General features: G+C 43.0%; 1 long non-coding RNA gene and 1 pseudogene across 1 annotated transcript; both read left to right on the top strand.

Moving 5' to 3' along the window:
• Positions 1 to 37: 37 nt before the first annotated feature.
• LOC131380715 (uncharacterized) lies at positions 38 to 1181 on the top strand. Its single transcript, XR_009208826.1, has 2 exons — positions 38 to 179; positions 859 to 1181. It is a non-coding gene; the product is annotated as an uncharacterized LOC131380715 (long non-coding RNA).
• A 3370-nt stretch (positions 1182 to 4551) lies between these two features.
• Positions 4552 to 4968, top strand: LOC116809634 (mitochondrial intermembrane space import and assembly protein 40-like; annotated as a pseudogene).
• The last annotated feature ends 2305 nt before the right edge of the window (positions 4969 to 7273 follow it).

Here is a 7273-nt window from a genome sequence, read left to right as displayed (position 1 = left end):
TAGGCAAGACTGCACCAAAATCTCCAAACCGATTCCATGTCAGGGAACAAGAGGCTCCTGGAGGACGTGGTGTGTCTCAACCATGTCATCACTGTCTCCTAAGCAGGAGGAAGATGTTTATGAAACTCCACCAGAGGAGCCCACCAGAGATCCTGCACAGTTATTATGTTGGCGCAAAGGTAATTGTGGTTTTGGCCATTAAAAGTAATGGTGAAGCCAGGCGCAGTGGCTCATGCCTGTAATCCTAGCACTTTGGGAGGCCGAGGTGGGTGGTTCACCTGAGGTCAGGAGCTGAAGACCAACCTGGCCAAGATGGTGAAACCCCATCTCTACTAAAAATACAAAAATTAGCTGGGCGTGGTGGAGGGCGCCTGTAATCCTAGCTACTCGGGAGGCTGAGGCAGAGAATTGCTTGAACCCGGGGGGGCAGAGGTTGTAGTGAGCCAAGATTGTGCCACTGCATTCCAGCCTGGGTGACAGAGCGAGACTCCGTCTCAAAAAAAAAAAAAAAAATTAATGGTGAGAGCTGCAATTACTTTTGCATCAACCTGATATTTCAAATAAGTAAGACTTGTGGGTGATAAAGTGTGCATTGTTTTTTCTGGTGAATGATGATGATGTTGGTACAGGGAGATGGCTACCCGTGGGCTGCAGGACAGTGAGGAGTCGTGGAGGAGCCTGATTCAGGCAGTGTGGCGGGAGAAGTCAGATGACCAGGCAGGGACAGCTGGGATGAGATCCTCTTCCTGGAATTTCTAGGCAGGGAGGGGAGTGGGAGCAGAAACTTGTCCTGAATAGAGGCTGCTGCTGAGAAAAGGCTAACTGATACATTAACCCATTCATTAAACTGCTAATTAGTGCATGTCTACTGTGCGCAAGGAGCAGAGAAGTGGAAGAAACAAAAGAAGAAAAGGCCATACTTCCTGTCTTCAGGATGCTTATAGTCAGTTGAAGGAGACACAAAGTGAATGCCTAAGAGAGAAGGAAGAGCAATAGAAAGGAACAGCTACATAATGGATTCTGGGCTTCATACCAAGGTGATGGATTGATCTGTGCAGCAAACCACCATGGCATACATTTACCTATGTAACAAACCTGCACATCCTGCACATGTACCCTGGAACTTAAAAATTGAAGAGAAAAAAAAGAGAGATAAAGAAATAAACAGTTATGTAAAGTCAGGGAGTTGGGAAAGGAGATGTAACTTCCATCATGGGCCTGAGCCGATTCTTGAGAGATGGTCAGGGTTGGGTGTGAAGAGTTGGGAGGAGACACATTCCAGGCACCAAGAACACCCCGAGCCAAGGCACGAGGGTGAGAACTGTGGGGGGGCACACACTCCACATAGAAAGTAGTGCCATTAGGTTATAACATAGAAGGTGTGCCTGCAATGGAAGATACAAATGTCATGTGCACCTCCTGAAACTAAAAAACAAAAGGTTTCTAGGAATATCTGCCCTGGTTCTCCTCCCTCAAACCTTCTAGCAGTTTCACAAGTCTCTCTCATTTTCTCCCTGTCCAGTCCTCAGTATCTCTCTCTAGTTTGCTGATGTAAATAGGGAATTTGAGTTAATTTTTTCCAAAATGTAATTAACATGATTTACATGATTACATGTGAGGGGTATAACTAATGACTTGACCAAGATCCAGTCAAAAGAAATGCTTCCTCATTCTTCTTTCTTATCAGCCTCATAGTTGACATTAACAAGGCACTTACTAGATGTAAAAGTTGTTGATAACTTCACATGAACTGCCTTGTGTGATCCTCACAGCAACCCTATGGGGTGTGTTCTCTTGCTCTCCTCATTTAACACTTACGTAACCAGAGGCTCAGTGGCAGTGTTCTCCCAACCCGGGAGATATCCAGGAGAAGGGTGCACAGTCAAGGAATTCCACATCTGCCCACACTCGTCAAGACACAAAATGTGGTGGATGTGATCTCTTTGGAAACACAGAAATATAGAAAATATGCATGCATATTTTATGTATCTGCTTTTTTTTTTTTTACTCTTAAGAGTTTTAATTAATGAACCATGTAACATTTAAATCATGCAAATTAGACTGCATGCTGGCACTGACAATCCCCTGGGGAATTCGGCATTCTTCTTTTTCCCTTACTGTGAAATTTAAGGCCACAGGAGGTATTTATTTCTGTGTCCACGGCTTACATACACACCACCATCACCACCACCAGAATTTTCTCAGCCATTCCATAGGTACCAAATTGTCTCCATGAGCTCTGGGTCCAGGCTGAGTATCTCTCATTGCATCCTATGTTCTGACTGTGTCCCCCAAATTTTCATGTGTTGAAACTTAATTACCAATGTGATAATATTAAGAGGTAGAGCCTTTGGGAGTGGAACCCCCGTGAACGGGATTAACAACCTTATAAAAAGGCTAGAGGAACTAGCAATTGTCCCCTTTTGCATTTCTGCCCTTCTACCATGTGAAGACACCTTGATGGCACCATCTATGAAGAATGGGCTCTCTCTAGACACTGGACCTGCTAACATCTTGATCTTGGACTTGCCATCCTCTAGGACTGTAAGAAATAAATTTCTGCCTGGGGACAGTGGCTCACACCTGTAATCCCAGCACTTTGACAGGTTGACGTAGGCAGATCACCTGAGGTCACGAGTTTGAGACCAGCCTGGCCAACACGGTGAAACCCCGTCTCTACTAAAAATACAAAAAACACCAGGTGTGGTGGCAGGTGCCTGTAATCCCAGCTACTCGGGAGGCTGAGGTAGGAGAATCCCTTGCACCCAGGAGGCAGAGGTTGCAGTGAGCCAAGATCATGCCACTGCACTCCAGCATGGGCAACAAGAGTGAAACTTAGACAGAAAGAAAGAAAAGAAAGGAAAGGGAAGGGAAGGGAGAAGGGAAGGGAGAAGGGAAGGGGGAAGGGAAAGGGGAAGGAAGGAGGGAAGGAAGGAGGGAAGGAAGGAGGGAAGGAAAGAAGGAAAGAAGGAAGGAAGGAAGGAAGGAAGGAAGGAAGGAAGGAAGGAAAGAAGGAAGGAAGGAGATGGATGGAAGGAAGGAAGGAAGGAATGAAGGAAGGAATTTCTGTTCTTTATAAATTACCCATTCTCAGGTATTTTGTTACAGCAACACAAATGGACTAAGATATTGTGTTAGTCTGTGAGCTCTCTCCTGGCCAGGCCTACTGTGGCTCCTGTTTTTCCTGAGGTACCAGCTGAGGGGGCAGGGGGTTGAGTTACAGCCTTCATTAAAGGGCCTTCTTAAGTTCTTTTCTCCTACCCATTTCCCTCACTTCCCCATTTGACCCCCCGCTCACCTTCTTCTCTACTTAGTAGTCCTTATTTGTCCTCACATACACTACTGCTATGCTATGCTCTAATACACATGCACAAGAATTTTGTCATACTGTAGCTACTGCTGCTTGGAGAAGCCCCATTAATTGAATCAGGACAATGTGCCAAGCACAGTAACTGATGAAATCTTCACACAGCCCTAAGGTGGACAATATCGTCCTCACTTTACAGATGAACTGAGCTTCAGAGACAAGGTCCAGTCAGCAGCCCTCAAACCAGGTACTGCCCACTATGCACTACTGTCTCTGGCTGGGAGAGAGTTTTAGGGTCAACAAACTGCCCTTATTTTCTTCTTTACCATTTGATACTTTCTCTTCTTGTTTATATTTTTAAATAAAAGTAATGCATACATATGGTGAAAAAATGTCAAACAACACAAAATCAAAAACTCCCTTATCACCCCTGTTAACATCTATTGTCAATAATTCTTAGTTTCAGTTCTAACAACTTAAAAAATGCAACACACACACACGAAATTTTCTAATTTACACAAAGTGATCTTATTCTGTACTGTTTTCTAAATTGCTTTCTTTCCTTTTTAATATCTGAGATTTTTTTTCTTACCAGCACTATATAAAAACCTCAAATAGTTTCCTGTCACACTGAAAATAAAATCCGAAGTCCTTACTTTGGCTATCACAATCTGATGCTAAAACTCAACAAGAAAGAAAAATTGTAAGTCTGTGTCACTTATGAACATAGATGTAAAAATCTTAAACAAAAGAGTAGTAAACCAAACCAAGCAATAGTAAAAGGGATAATACATCACAACCAAGTTGGGTTCATTCCAGGAATTGCAATGTTAATTTAACATTCAGAAATCTGTCTATGTAATCCACACATTAATAAAGGGAAAAAAACATGATCATCTTGTAGAGAAAGCCATTTGATAAAATTAAACACATTCATGATAAAAATAGGAATAGAAAAGAAGTTCCCTAACTGATAAAGGGAATCTATAAAATCTATGGTGTTAGAGGTCAGGATAGTGGTTGTTTCTCCATGAAGGTCAAGAGGGGGACTTCTGGTAGTAATGGCTATTTCTTGATTTGGTTGCCTGGATGTCATTGCTTTGTGATAATTAAACTATACACATATGAGTTGTACACTTTAGAGTATGTGTATCATACTTAATTTTAAAAGGTTGTAAAAAAAAATGGGGCAGCTGCTGTGGCTGCTTCTGCAAAGCCTAAGCACTGGTCTATATGCTGCAGCCATGTCCTACTGTGAGCAGGAAGGGAAGGATGGAATCATATTTGTGACCAAAGATGACCACAAAATTCTAAGCAATGTAGAGCTAGTGGCTGATGACCCCAGCGATCCATACTCAGCATGGACTGATGCCGCCAAATGAAGACATTAACTGGAACTGCCCATGCCTGGGGGAATGGCCAGCGGCCCCTGTGGGGAACAGTTCAAGTTGGCCTTTTTCTGCTTCCACTATAGTGCAGAGGATCTCAAGGCGAAAGACTGTGTAGACCAATTCTAGGTCATGCAGGAATGCATGTAGAAATACCCGGACCTCTATCCCCAAGAGGATGAGGAGGAGGAAGAGGAGAAGTCAGCAGAATATATAGAAGAAACTGCTCCCACTGAGGCCACTGCAACCAAAGAAGAGGTGGGGACAAGTTAACGAAGGCCACAAGGCACCGGGCTCCAGTCCTTCCACTACAGAGTGATATAGGCCTTTTGCACAGTGACTTTCAGTCACCTCCTATTGGGAGAACCCACCCCCAATATTTGAAAGTAGGTTCTTTCTATTTTCCATGTGTCAGCTGGCTGAGAAATAAACAGAAAGAGTACAAAGAGAGGAATTTTACAACTGTGCCGCTGGGGGTGACATCACATATCTGTAGGACTGTGATGCCTGTCTGAGACTCAAACCAGCAAGTTTTTATTAAGGGTTTTAAAAAGGGGAGGAGGTGTAAGAACAGAGAGTAGGTACAAAGATCACATGCTTCAAAGGGCAAAAAGCAGAACTACTAATAAGGGTCTAACAAAGATCACAAGGCAAAGGGCAAAAGCAGAAATACTGATAAGGGTCCAACAAAGATCACAAGGCAAAGGGCAAAAGCAGAACTACTGATAAGGGTCTATGCTCAGCAGTGCATGTATTGTCTTGATAAACATCTTAAATAACAGAAAACAGGGTTCAAGAGCAGAGAACCAGTCTGACCACAAATTTACCAGGGCGGAGTTTTTCCCCACCCTAGTAAGCCTAAGGGTAACTGCAGAAGACCAGGGCATATCTCAGTCCTTATACCAACTGCATAAGACAGGCACTCCCAGAGCGGCCGCTTATAGACCTCTCCCCAGGAAGGCATTCCTTTCCCAGGGTATTAATATTAATATTCCTTGCTAGGAAAAGAATTTAGCGATATATCTCCTACTTGCACATCCGTTTATAGGCTCTCTGCAAGAAGAAAAATATGGCTCTTTTTGCCCGACCCTGCAGGCAGTCAGACCTTATGGTTGTCTTCCCTTGTTCCCTAAAAATCACTGTTATTCTGTTCCTTTTCAAGGTGCACTAATTTCATATTGTTCAAACACACATGCTTTTCAATCAATTTGTATAGTTAACACAATTATCACAGTGGTCCTGAGGTGACACACATCTTCAGCTTACGAAGATAACAGGATTAAGAGATTAAAGACAGGCATAAGAAATTATAAAAGTATTATTTAGGAACTGATAAATGTCCATGAAATCTTCACAATTTATGTTCCTCTGCCGCAGCTCCAGCCGGTCCCTCCATTTGGGGTCCCTGAATTCCCGCAACACCCTCCAAGAAAGTGTCATTCCCTCTGTTGTCCTGTGCACTGTAATGCACAAAATAACTGATTTTGATGAACAGGGGTCTTGGCCTCTTGACATACACACTGAAAAAAATGGGAGTTGTGTTATGTGCGTCCTACACAAACATGTCAGCAATTGTGGCCACCACTTTTTAATTCTCTTTTCTCAGATTGCCCTGAATTTTGCCACTTTGAAGTAATGTGCTGAATAATCTCAGCAACCAAAAATGATTATCCAGGAATGATTCTTGCGAGTGAGCTCATTTACTCTGAGTTATTATATCCCTTTCAGTAGATTTTATACCCCTTTAGGAAATGTAAGAAGAATAAAAACATCTTCTTTTAAAAATGCTGGTGTGGGGCCATGCCCACTAGAAGAGGCCAGATGGTCAGATAGGTATTTCCCCAAACCCATCTTGACCTTGAGTATGTGAGGGGGTACTGTACTTCATTCCTGATACATTTTGGTTTCCATGTTGGCACTGAGCTCTTGGTTTTCTGCTTGGATGGTGGAGATTGGGGCCCTCCTATTCACAGTCCCTTTCTAAGTGAAGGGAAAGTCTGGTTTTTGCTGTTCCTTGTGATTCCAAAAACCCTGGTTTGGGGCCCATGTTCAGGCTGGCTCTCAGTCTGGTCAGATGCAATGTTCTTGAGAGGTGGGGACCTGATTGTTACCATAGTAGCATCCAAGAGAGGAAACAGTGTGAATTAAGTACTCAAAAGGAAGCACGATTTACAAAAAAAAAAAAAAAAAAAAAGACTTGCAAGGAAAAAAATGTAAATCTTCCTAATCATCTAAGAAGATTAGAAGATACAGCAGCCAGGGACTGGGGAGCTGACAAGGACAGAGGATGAAGATGAGTGGGATGAGGAGGAATTGAGAAGCCTGCTGTTGGGTGGTTATTCAGTTGGCCCTTCACAGCCATGGGTTCCACATCCACAAACTCAACCAACCACAGACCGAAAATATTCTCAAAAATAGATAAACATAAATATGAACAATATGACAATAAAAATAAACCAATACAGTACAGGAACTATTTATATAGCATTCCTGGAATCAATCCTCCACGGATACTGAGGGACAATTGTACATGTGGATGTTGACCTGATCCATGGCAGTGTCTGGTAGTGGAGAGGAA

This window comes from Hylobates moloch, unplaced genomic scaffold (genome assembly GCF_009828535.3).
Source record: "Hylobates moloch isolate HMO894 unplaced genomic scaffold, HMol_V3 SCAFFOLD_1, whole genome shotgun sequence".
NCBI classification, from domain to species: domain Eukaryota; kingdom Metazoa; phylum Chordata; class Mammalia; order Primates; family Hylobatidae; genus Hylobates; species Hylobates moloch.
This window is presented reverse-complemented; position numbering and strand designations above follow the sequence as displayed.